The 12644-nt window shown below is 45.5% G+C and overlaps 6 non-coding genes across 6 annotated transcripts; 5 read left to right on the top strand and 1 right to left on the bottom strand.

Annotated features, from left to right (window-relative positions):
- The first annotated feature begins 352 nt into the window (after positions 1-352).
- On the top strand, positions 353-426 carry trnat-agu (transfer RNA threonine (anticodon AGU)). Its single transcript has one exon. It is a non-coding gene; the product is annotated as a tRNA-Thr (tRNA).
- A 2773-nt stretch (positions 427-3199) lies between these two features.
- Positions 3200-3273, top strand: trnat-agu (transfer RNA threonine (anticodon AGU)). Its single transcript has one exon. It is a non-coding gene; the product is annotated as a tRNA-Thr (tRNA).
- A 2773-nt stretch (positions 3274-6046) lies between these two features.
- On the top strand, positions 6047-6120 carry trnat-ugu (transfer RNA threonine (anticodon UGU)). The gene has a single exon. It is a non-coding gene; the product is annotated as a tRNA-Thr (tRNA).
- A 2773-nt stretch (positions 6121-8893) lies between these two features.
- On the top strand, positions 8894-8967 carry trnat-agu (transfer RNA threonine (anticodon AGU)). Its single transcript has one exon. It is a non-coding gene; the product is annotated as a tRNA-Thr (tRNA).
- A 1013-nt stretch (positions 8968-9980) lies between these two features.
- Positions 9981-10062, bottom strand: trnal-aag (transfer RNA leucine (anticodon AAG)). The gene has a single exon. It is a non-coding gene; the product is annotated as a tRNA-Leu (tRNA).
- Positions 10063-11740: 1678 nt separating this feature from the next.
- On the top strand, positions 11741-11814 carry trnat-agu (transfer RNA threonine (anticodon AGU)). The gene has a single exon. It is a non-coding gene; the product is annotated as a tRNA-Thr (tRNA).
- The last annotated feature ends 830 nt before the right edge of the window (positions 11815-12644 follow it).

The raw sequence follows: 12644 nt of genomic DNA, 5'->3' as shown, positions 1-12644 counted from the left end.
ACCGTAAACAGTGCAAAACGTGTGATGAAAGAAGTCTTTTCCCCCCTTTGTCTAAAGCAGAACACAGCGGAGTCATGCCGAGAGTTGTGAGATCAAGATTTCAGTGGAGCACTGTCGTCTACGTCTTTAGCTACATGAGTTGGACATCCTCTTGTACACGGAAAGCAGATTGAGATCCTCTGACATGAAAAGTGCCAGATAAAAGCCATTTCTCATCCTTTCTCTTAGTGGTGGAGCTATCGCATGTAAATGAAGCAACTTGCAAGGCGAGCAGGCTCGGTGCACACCGAACGCAGATGTCTCAGAGCAGTTGAGACGTGTCCAAGTGGCCGTCAAAGGACAGCACTTTGCCGGCGCCGTGGCTTAGTTGGCTAAAGCGCCTGTCTAGTAAACAGGAGATCCTGGGTCCGATTCCCAGCGGTGCCTTTCTTCCTGTCTTACTGTACAGAATTTATCCTTACGGGCAAATCCCATGCCTTTTAATTCAGGCGAATGCAAGTGTTCGTTTCCTTTCTGGAACAACTTGTTTTGAAAGAAATCTATACAGCTTGCGAAAGATGAAACACAAATCTTGCTTATCAGTGAAGAAGAGGTACTCCCAGCAGGCCAGCTAATACCAGCAGTGTTTTTTTTTCACCCTAACCCAGAGAATGGAGAAAAGCGAGGCGCCTGTGGCTCTGCAGTGTAATCAGTTCGCGAGTTCGGCGTTTAGCTGAAAGAGTGGTAAATGCAGCTCGCCCCAGCCCGTCCTTATTCTTTTAAAGAGGATAAAAAATTAACTTCGCCGCCATTACTACCAGCTTTAAAAGACTGCCATGGGCACGGAAAAAAACACACTACAGATGACTTTTCTGGAACCGAAGCAGAGATTCCTTTTCGAACCAACTGATAAAGCTCAGCCAGTGAATACTGTTAACAGAATGTGAAAGCACGATCAACTTTCTAACTGCAACCACAGGAAAAACAGCAAGAAGCAGGCTCCATTCCCCATTTAAATCTGTCGTGCGAGGCATGCTTCTTGAACGCATGAAGTAAATGCCACGATCGCTTTTGAACTTGGACAAAGTACTTCCAAAGGAGCGCTATGCGCAAAGATTTAACAAGCTCAACCCCCGCCAACGATTCGGTGTGAAGAAGCAGAACATTCAATTTTCACAGACAGAAGCGGCACACCAGCACAGCCAACATTAAAACGGAGGGCACACTACGATTTGCATTGACACAAAAGTGATCTGGGCAGACGTCGTTCCCTGCATAACGCAAAAAGTGGCAAAGCGCTTTTGGGGTGAGAGGACGCAAGAGGGTTTTTGTTTTGTGCCTTGATGTCAAGCTGAGAAAGTATCTTTAAACACTTTGCTTAGTTTCTCGAGAGACTGCCAAAAGGCAGTTCCCTCCCTTTCGTCTGAAGTCAGCTGAAAAGGGGTCGCAACAGAAGCGCCTGGCAGCAGTGGGATTCAAACCCACGCCCCCAAGGAGATTGGAGCCTTAATCCAGCACCTTAGACCGCTCGGCCACGCTACCCGCTGTGTGCTGTCTCTTTGTCTCATTACTTGCTCGGAGGAGGTCGGGTGGGTTTTGCTCTTGTCACCCGACTTAGTGGCGTTATGACCGTGGAACCGACTGCACCTGCTTTTTCTGAGATGCTTCCCCTCTCATGGTGAGATCTCGACTTCTTTAACACCTCTGGATAAAGATCTTCTGTGGAGCAGGTTTCAGACCTCTGCGTACAGCACCCTTGATGTCATTTTATTTTTACAGCAGCCGCATCCGGAAAGTTGTGTCTTTTACGTTTTATTTGAACAACAAAACTACATACAATACAAACAAGAGCACATATAACGTATGAAGAAAATCATCAGGGGCACATGCTATAATACAATTACACTTTATGAAAAACGATTACACAAGGTAAATAAAGATAAGGTCCGCACAGCTTGTTCTTACATTTCGAAAGAGTCCGTAAATACTCCTTTACGTCTATTTTGAACTGTTCAAACGTAGGACTCTTCCCAGACCATTTCACTTTATACCACATTCCTAAACGAGGATGCATCTCCTGTTTTAGAACTATTTTGGCCATGTGGCTTATACAACACACCCACAGTATTCAAATGGTGGACTGCAGATCTGTGCTATAGTTCAGTCGAATTCGAAGGATCCAGCAATCGTACTGGATTTCACTGGGATTCTGAAATGTCTCTTGCAAAAGTATTCGGGTTTGCTTGAACCTTTGATAAAAAAAGTGATCTGATCTGAAACTACCCAGCTTACAATCTCTGAGGTAGTTGTCACTAAACTCGGACGTGATGTGGCACACATGTGCCGTGTGCCTTTACTTTTGTAAAAAACTGGTATCGGGAAAAGTTTCTTAATATTTCTTTTGATTAGCATGCAAGAAAATGGGATCATTACCTATGGAATTTCCCGCCAGCGTGGAGCTTGAATTCACAACCTTGAGATTCAGTGTTCAAGAGTCACAGAAGAGGTCGGCCTGGTCTTCAGTTTGCCAACGATAAGCTCCGGCAGTGCTCCTCTGTAAAGCAGATTGTTCGGATCGGTTATGTGGGACGGCACTTCGATACTAAGATCGTTTGCAGCACACGCATTGTTTCCCCCCTTCACGCAAAAAACATAGACGAAGGAAGCTCTCTTGTCTTGGGCTGCTGACTCCCGGATTTAAAGCGCTCTGGGTGCCAGCTAAGTCTCTAACAAGCACACTATAAAGACAGGAATTACACTTTGCTCACGTCACGCATGGAATGGCGAGGCTACTTGTTCCAATATTATCTAGTCACACCTCATATGGTGCCGATTCCTGGATTTCATTTAAGAAAGAGCACTGCAAACACCGTAAACAGTGCAAAACGTGTGATGAAAGAAGTCTTTTCCCCCCTTTGTCTAAAGCAGAACACAGCGGAGTCATGCCGAGGGTTGTGAGATCAAGATTTCAGTGGAGCACTGTCGTCTACGTCTTTAGCTACATGAGTTGGACATCCTCTTGTACACGGAAAGCAGATTGAGATCCTCTGACATGAAAAGTGCCAGATAAAAGCCATTTCTCATCCTTTCTCTTAGTGGTGGAGCTATCGCATGTAAATGAAGCAACTTGCAAGGCGAGCAGGCTCGGTGCACACCGAACGCAGATGTCTCAGAGCAGTTGAGACGTGTCCAAGTGGCCGTCAAAGGACAGCACTTTGCCGGCGCCGTGGCTTAGTTGGCTAAAGCGCCTGTCTAGTAAACAGGAGATCCTGGGTCCGATTCCCAGCGGTGCCTTTCTTCCTGTCTTACTGTACAGAATTTATCCTTACGGGCAAATCCCATGCCTTTTAATTCAGGCGAATGCAAGTGTTCGTTTCCTTTCTGGAACAACTTGTTTTGAAAGAAATCTATACAGCTTGCGAAAGATGAAACACAAATCTTGCTTATCAGTGAAGAAGAGGTACTCCCAGCAGGCCAGCTAATACCAGCAGTGTTTTTTTTTCACCCTAACCCAGAGAATGGAGAAAAGCGAGGCGCCTGTGGCTCTGCAGTGTAATCAGTTCGCGAGTTCGGCGTTTAGCTGAAAGAGTGGTAAATGCAGTTCGCCCCAGCCCGTCCTTATTCTTTTAAAGAGGATAAAAAATTAACTTCGCCGCCATTACTACCAGCTTTAAAAGACTGCCATGGGCACGGAAAAAAACACACTACAGATGACTTTTCTGGAACCGAAGCAGAGATTCCTTTTCGAACCAACTGATAAAGCTCAGCCAGTGAATACTGTTAACAGAATGTGAAAGCACGATCAACTTTCTAACTGCAACCACAGGAAAAACAGCAAGAAGCAGGCTCCATTCCCCATTTAAATCTGTCGTGCGAGGCATGCTTCTTGAACGCATGAAGTAAATGCCACGATCGCTTTTGAACTTGGACAAAGTACTTCCAAAGGAGCGCTATGCGCAAAGATTTAACAAGCTCAACCCCCGCCAACGATTCGGTGTGAAGAAGCAGAACATTCAATTTTCACAGACAGAAGCGGCACACCAGCACAGCCAACATTAAAACGGAGGGCACACTACGATTTGCATTGACACAAAAGTGATCTGGGCAGACGTCGTTCCCTGCATAACGCAAAAAGTGGCAAAGCGCTTTTGGGGTGAGAGGACGCAAGAGGGTTTTTGTTTTGTGCCTTGATGTCAAGCTGAGAAAGTATCTTTAAACACTTTGCTTAGTTTCTCGAGAGACTGCCAAAAGGCAGTTCCCTCCCTTTCGTCTGAAGTCAGCTGAAAAGGGGTCGCAACAGAAGCGCCTGGCAGCAGTGGGATTCAAACCCACGCCCCCAAGGAGATTGGAGCCTTAATCCAGCACCTTAGACCGCTCGGCCACGCTACCCGCTGTGTGCTGTCTCTTTGTCTCATTACTTGCTCGGAGGAGGTCGGGTGGGTTTTGCTCTTGTCACCCGACTTAGTGGCGTTATGACCGTGGAACCGACTGCACCTGCTTTTTCTGAGATGCTTCCCCTCTCATGGTGAGATCTCGACTTCTTTAACACCTCTGGATAAAGATCTTCTGTGGAGCAGGTTTCAGACCTCTGCGTACAGCACCCTTGATGTCATTTTATTTTTACAGCAGCCGCATCCGGAAAGTTGTGTCTTTTACGTTTTATTTGAACAACAAAACTACATACAATACAAACAAGAGCACATATAACGTATGAAGAAAATCATCAGGGGCACATGCTATAATACAATTACACTTTATGAAAAACGATTACACAAGGTAAATAAAGATAAGGTCCGCACAGCTTGTTCTTACATTTCGAAAGAGTCCGTAAATACTCCTTTACGTCTATTTTGAACTGTTCAAACGTAGGACTCTTCCCAGACCATTTCACTTTATACCACATTCCTAAACGAGGATGCATCTCCTGTTTTAGAACTATTTTGGCCATGTGGCTTATACAACACACCCACAGTATTCAAATGGTGGACTGCAGATCTGTGCTATAGTTCAGTCGAATTCGAAGGATCCAGCAATCGTACTGGATTTCACTGGGATTCTGAAATGTCTCTTGCAAAAGTATTCGGGTTTGCTTGAACCTTTGATAAAAAAAGTGATCTGATCTGAAACTACCCAGCTTACAATCTCTGAGGTAGTTGTCACTAAACTCGGACGTGATGTGGCACACATGTGCCGTGTGCCTTTACTTTTGTAAAAAACTGGTATCGGGAAAAGTTTCTTAATATTTCTTTTGATTAGCATGCAAGAAAATGGGATCATTACCTATGGAATTTCCCGCCAGCGTGGAGCTTGAATTCACAACCTTGAGATTCAGTGTTCAAGAGTCACAGAAGAGGTCGGCCTGGTCTTCAGTTTGCCAACGATAAGCTCCGGCAGTGCTCCTCTGTAAAGCAGATTGTTCGGATCGGTTATGTGGGACGGCACTTCGATACTAAGATCGTTTGCAGCACACGCATTGTTTACCCCCTTCACGCAAAAAACATAGACGAAGGAAGCTCTCTTGTCTTGGGCTGCTGACTCCCGGATTTAAAGCGCTCTGGGTGCCAGCTAAGTCTCTAACAAGCACACTATAAAGACAGGAATTACACTTTGCTCACGTCACGCATGGAATGGCGAGGCTACTTGTTCCAATATTATCTAGTCACACCTCATATGGTGCCGATTCCTGGATTTCATTTAAGAAAGAGCACTGCAAACACCGTAAACAGTGCAAAACGTGTGATGAAAGAAGTCTTTTCCCCCCTTTGTCTAAAGCAGAACACAGCGGAGTCATGCCGAGAGTTGTGAGATCAAGATTTCAGTGGAGCACTGTCGTCTACGTCTTTAGCTACATGAGTTGGACATCCTCTTGTACACGGAAAGCAGATTGAGATCCTCTGACATGAAAAGTGCCAGATAAAAGCCATTTCTCATTCTTTCTCTTAGTGGTGGAGCTATCGCATGTAAATGAAGCAACTTGCAAGGCGAGCAGGCTCGGTGCACACCGAACGCAGATGTCTCAGAGCAGTTGAGACGTGTCCAAGTGGCCGTCAAAGGACGGCACTTTGCCGGCGCCGTGGCTTAGTTGGCTAAAGCGCCTGTCTTGTAAACAGGAGATCCTGGGTCTGATTCCCAGCGGTGCCTTTCTTCCTGTCTTACTGTACAGAATTTATCCTTACGGGCAAATCCCATGCCTTTTAATTCAGGCGAATGCAAGTGTTCGTTTCCTTTCTGGAACAACTTGTTTTGAAAGAAATCTATACAGCTTGCGAAAGATGAAACACAAATCTTGCTTATCAGTGAAGAAGAGGTACTCCCAGCAGGCCAGCTAATACCAGCAGTGTTTTTTTTTCACCCTAACCCAGAGAATGGAGAAAAGCGAGGCGCCTGTGGCTCTGCAGTGTAATCAGTTCGCGAGTTCGGCGTTTAGCTGAAAGAGTGGTAAATGCAGCTCGCCCCAGCCCGTCCTTATTCTTTTAAAGAGGATAAAAAATTAACTTCGCCGCCATTACTACCAGCTTTAAAAGACTGCCATGGGCACGGAAAAAAACACACTACAGATGACTTTTCTGGAACCGAAGCAGAGATTCCTTTTCGAACCAACTGATAAAGCTCAGCCAGTGAATACTGTTAACAGAATGTGAAAGCACGATCAACTTTCTAACTGCAACCACAGGAAAAACAGCAAGAAGCAGGCTCCATTCCCCATTTAAATCTGTCGTGCGAGGCATGCTTCTTTAACGCATGAAGTAAATGCCACGATCGCTTTTGAACTTGGACAAAGTACTTCCAAAGGAGCGCTATGCGCAAAGATTTAACAAGCTCAACCCCCGCCAACGATTCGGTGTGAAGAAGCAGAACATTCAATTTTCACAGACAGAAGCGGCACACCAGCACAGCCAACATTAAAACGGAGGGCACACTACGATTTGCATTGACACAAAAGTGATCTGGGCAGACGTCGTTCCCTGCATAACGCAAAAAGTGGCAAAGCGCTTTTGGGGTGAGAGGACGCAAGAGGGTTTTTGTTTTGTGCCTTGATGTCAAGCTGAGAAAGTATCTTTAAACACTTTGCTTAGTTTCTCGAGAGACTGCCAAAAGGCAGTTCCCTCCCTTTCGTCTGAAGTCAGCTGAAAAGGGGTCACAACAGAAGCACCTGACAGCAGTGGGATTCGAACCCACGCCCCCAAGGAGATTGGAGCCTTAATCCAGCACCTTAGACCGCTCGGCCACGCTACCCGCTGTGTGCTGTCTCTTTGTCTCATTACTTGCTCGGAGGAGGTCGGGTGGGTTTTGCTCTTGTCACCCGACTTAGTGGCGTTATGACCGTGGAACCGACTGCACCTGCTTTTTCTGAGATGCTTCCCCTCTCATGGTGAGATCTCGACTTCTTTAACACCTCTGGATAAAGATCTTCTGTGGAGCAGGTTTCAGACCTCTGCGTACAGCACCCTTGATGTCATTTTATTTTTACAGCAGCCGCATCCGGAAAGTTGTGTCTTTTACGTTTTATTTGAACAACAAAACTACATACAATACAAACAAGAGCACATATAACGTATGAAGAAAATCATCAGGGGCACATGCTATAATACAATTACGCTTTATGAAAAACGATTACACAAGGTAAATAAAGATAAGGTCCGCACAGCTTGTTCTTACATTTCGAAAGAGTCCGTAAATACCCCTTTACGTCTATTTTGAACTGTTCAAACGTAGGACTCTTCCCAGACCATTTCACTTTATACCACATTCCTAAACGAGGAGGCATCTCCTGTTTTAGAACTATTTTGGCCATGTGGCTTATACAACACACCCACAGTATTCAAATGGTGGACTGCAGATCTGTGCTATAGTTCAGTCGAATTCGAAGGATCCAGCAATCGTACTGGATTTGACTGGGATTCTGAAATGTCTCTTGCAAAAGTATTCGGGTTTGCTTGAACCTTTGGTAAAAAAAGTGATCTGATCTGAAACTACCCAGCTTACAATCTCTGAGGTAGTTGTCACTAAACTCGGACGTGATGTGGCACACATGTGCCGTGTGCCTTTACTTTTGTAAAAAACTGGTATCGGGAAAAGTTTCTTAATATTTCTTTTGATTAGCATGCAAGAAAATGGGATCATTACCTATGGAATTTCCCGCCAGCGTGGAGCTTGAATTCTCAACCTTGAGATTCAGTGTTCAAGAGTCACAGAAGAGGTCGGCCTGGTCTTCAGTTTGCCAACGATAAGCTCCGGCAGTGCTCCTCTGTAAAGCAGATTGTTCGGATCGGTTATGTGGGACGGCACTTCGATACTAAGATCGTTTGCAGCACACGCATTGTTTACCCCCTTCACGCAAAAAACATAGACGAAGGAAGCTCTCTTGTCTTGGGCTGCTGACTCCCGGATTTAAAGCGCTCTGGGTGCCAGCTAAGTCTCTAACAAGCACACTATAAAGACAGGAATTACACTTTGCTCACGTCACGCATGGAATGGCGAGGCTACTTGTTCCAATATTATCTAGTCACACCTCATATGGTGCCGATTCCTGGATTTCATTTAAGAAAGAGCACTGCAAACACCGTAAACAGTGCAAAACGTGTGATGAAAGAAGTCTTTTCCCCCCTTTGTCTAAAGCAGAACACAGCGGAGTCATGCCGAGGGTTGTGAGATCAAGATTTCAGTGGAGCACTGTCGTCTACGTCTTTAGCTACATGAGTTGGACATCCTCTTGTACACGGAAAGCAGATTGAGATCCTCTGACATGAAAAGTGCCAGATAAAAGCCATTTCTCATCCTTTCTCTTAGTGGTGGAGCTATCGCATGTAAATGAAGCAACTTGCAAGGCGAGCAGGCTCGGTGCACACCGAACGCAGATGTCTCAGAGCAGTTGAGACGTGTCCAAGTGGCCGTCAAAGGACAGCACTTTGCCGGCGCCGTGGCTTAGTTGGCTAAAGCGCCTGTCTAGTAAACAGGAGATCCTGGGTCCGATTCCCAGCGGTGCCTTTCTTCCTGTCTTACTGTACAGAATTTATCCTTACGGGCAAATCCCATGCCTTTTAATTCAGGCGAATGCAAGTGTTCGTTTCCTTTCTGGAACAACTTGTTTTGAAAGAAATCTATACAGCTTGCGAAAGATGAAACACAAATCTTGCTTATCAGTGAAGAAGAGGTACTCCCAGCAGGCCAGCTAATACCAGCAGTGTTTTTTTTTCACCCTAACCCAGAGAATGGAGAAAAGCGAGGCGCCTGTGGCTCTGCAGTGTAATCAGTTCGCGAGTTCGGCGTTTAGCTGAAAGAGTGGTAAATGCAGCTCGCCCCAGCCCGTCCTTATTCTCTTAAAGAGGATAAAAAATTAACTTCGCCGCCATTACTACCAGCTTTAAAAGACTGCCATGGGCACGGAAAAAAACACACTACAGATGACTTTTCTGGAACCGAAGCAGAGATTCCTTTTCGAACCAACTGATAAAGCTCAGCCAGTGAATACTGTTAACAGAATGTGAAAGCACGATCAACTTTCTAACTGCAACCACAGGAAAAACAGCAAGAAGCAGGCTCCATTCCCCATTTAAATCTGTCGTGCGAGGCATGCTTCTTGAACGCATGAAGTAAATGCCACGATCGCTTTTGAACTTGGACAAAGTACTTCCAAAGGAGCGCTATGCGCAAAGATTTAACAAGCTCAACCCCCGCCAACGATTCGGTGTGAAGAAGCAGAACATTCAATTTTCACAGACAGAAGCGGCACACCAGCACAGCCAACATTAAAACGGAGGGCACACTACGATTTGCATTGACACAAAAGTGATCTGGGCAAACGTCGTTCCCTGCATAACGCAAAAAGTGGCAAAGCGCTTTTGGGGTGAGAGGACGCAAGAGGGTTTTTGTTTTGTGCCTTGATGTCAAGCTGAGAAAGTATCTTTAAACACTTTGCTTAGTTTCTCGAGAGACTGCCAAAAGGCAGTTCCCTCCCTTTCGTCTGAAGTCAGCTGAAAAGGGGTCACAACAGAAGCACCTGGCAGCAGTGGGATTCGAACCCACGCCCCCAAAGAGACTGGAGCCTTAATCCAGCGCCTTAGACCGCTCGGCCACGCTACCCGCTGTGTGCTGTCTCTTTGTCTCATTACTTGCTCGGAGGAGGTCGGGTGGGTTTTGCTCTTGTCACCCGACTTAGTGGCGTTATGACCGTGGAACCGACTGCACCTGCTTTTTCTGAGATGCTTCCCCTCTCATGGTGAGATCTCGACTTCTTTAACACCTCTGGATAAAGATCTTCTGTGGAGCAGGTTTCAGACCTCTGCGTACAGCACCCTTGATGTCATTTTATTTTTACAGCAGCCGCATCCGGAAAGTTGTGTCTTTTACGTTTTATTTGAACAACAAAACTACATACAATACAAACAAGAGCACATATAACGTATGAAGAAAATCATCAGGGGCACATGCTATAATACAATTACACTTTATGAAAAACGATTACACAAGGTAAATAAAGATAAGGTCCGCACAGCTTGTTCTTACATTTCGAAAGAGTCCGTAAATACCCCTTTACGTCTATTTTGAACTGTTCAAACGTAGGACTCTTCCCAGACCATTTCACTTTATACCACATTCCTAAACGAGGATGCATCTCCTGTTTTAGAACTATTTTGGCCATGTGGCTTATACAACACACCCACAGTATTCAAATGGTGGACAGCAGATCTGTGCTATAGTTCAGTCGAATTCGAAGGATCCAGCAATCGTACTGGATTTGACTGGGATTCTGAAATGTCTCTTGCAAAAGTATTCGGGTTTGCTTGAACCTTTGGTAAAAAAAGTGATCTGATCTGAAACTACCCAGCTTACAATCTCTGAGGTAGTTGTCACTAAACTCGGACGTGATGTGGCACACATGTGCCGTGTGCCTTTACTTTTGTAAAAAACTGGTATCGGGAAAAGTTTCTTAATATTTCTTTTGATTAGCATGCAAGAAAATGGGATCATTACCTATGGAATTTCCCGCCAGCGTGGAGCTTGAATTCTCAACCTTGAGATTCAGTGTTCAAGAGTCACAGAAGAGGTCGGCCTGGTCTTCAGTTTGCCAACAATAAGCTCCGGCAGTGCTCCTCTGTAAAGCAGATTGTTCGGATCGGTTATGTGGGACGGCACTTTGATACTAAGATCGTTTGCAGCACACGCATTGTTTCCCCCCTTCACGCAAAAAACATAGACGAAGGAAGCTCTCTTGTCTTGGGCTGCTGACTCCCGGATTTAAAGCGCTCTGGGTGCCAGCTAAGTCTCTAACAAGCACACTATAAAGACAGGAATTACACTTTGCTCACGTCACGCATGGAATGGCGAGGCTACTTGTTCCAATATTATCTAGTCACACCTCATATGGTGCCGATTCCTGGATTTCATTTAAGAAAGAGCACTGCAAACACCGTAAACAGTGCAAAACGTGTGATGAAAGAAGTCTTTTCCCCCCTTTGTCTAAAGCAGAACACAGCGGAGTCATGCCGAGGGTTGTGAGATCAAGATTTCAGTGGAGCACTGTCGTCTACGTCTTTAGCTACATGAGTTGGACATCCTCTTGTACACGGAAAGCAGATTGAGATCCTCTGACATGAAAAGTGCCAGATAAAAGCCATTTCTCATCCTTTCTCTTAGTGGTGGAGCTATCGCATGTAAATGAAGCAACTTGCAAGGCGAGCAGGCTCGGTGCACACCGAACGCAGATGTCTCAGAGCAGTTGAGACGTGTCCAAGTGGCCGTCAAAGGACAGCACTTTGCCGGCGCCGTGGCTTAGTTGGCTAAAGCGCCTGTCTAGTAAACAGGAGATCCTGGGTCCGATTCCCAGCGGTGCCTTTCTTCCTGTCTTACTGTACAGAATTTATCCTTACGGGCAAATCCCATGCCTTTTAATTCAGGCGAATGCAAGTGTTCGTTTCCTTTCTGGAACAACTTGTTTTGAAAGAAATCTATACAGCTTGCTAAAGATGAAACACAAATCTTGCTTATCAGTGAAGAAGAGGTACTCCCAGCAGGCCAGCTAATACCAGCAGTGTTTTTTTTTCACCCTAACCCAGAGAATGGAGAAAAGCGAGGCGCCTGTGGCTCTGCAGTGTAATCAGTTCGCGAGTTCGGCGTTTAGCTGAAAGAGTGGTAAATGCAGCTTGCCCCAGCCCGTCCTTATTCTTTTAAAGAGGATAAAAAATTAACTTCGCCGCCATTACTACCAGCTTTAAAAGGCTGCCATGGGCACGGAAAAAAACACACTACAGATGACTTTTCTGGAACCGAAGCAGAGATTCCTTTTCGAACCAACTGATAAAGCTCAGCCAGTGAATACTGTTAACAGAATGTGAAAGCACGATCAACTTTCTAACTGCAACCACAGGAAAAACAGCAAGAAGCAGGCTCCATTCCCCATTTAAATCTGTCGTGCGAGGCATGCTTCTTGAACGCATGAAGTAAATGCCACGATCGCTTTTGAACTTGGACAAAGTACTTCCAAAGGAGCGCTATGCGCAAAGATTTAACAAGCTCAACCCCCGCCAACGATTCGGTGTGAAGAAGCAGAACATTCAATTTTCACAGACAGAAGCGGCACACCAGCACAGCCAACATTAAAACGGAGGGCACACTACGATTTGCATTGACACAAAAGTGATCTGGGCAGACGTCGTTCCCTGCAT

The sequence above is a fragment of the Atractosteus spatula genome, chromosome 10, assembly GCF_055471065.1.
Source record: "Atractosteus spatula isolate fAtrSpa1 chromosome 10, fAtrSpa1.hap1, whole genome shotgun sequence".
Classification (NCBI taxonomy): Eukaryota; Metazoa; Chordata; class Actinopteri; order Semionotiformes; family Lepisosteidae; genus Atractosteus; species Atractosteus spatula.
Note: the sequence above shows the minus strand (reverse complement) of the source record. Positions and strands in the feature narration are given on the sequence as shown.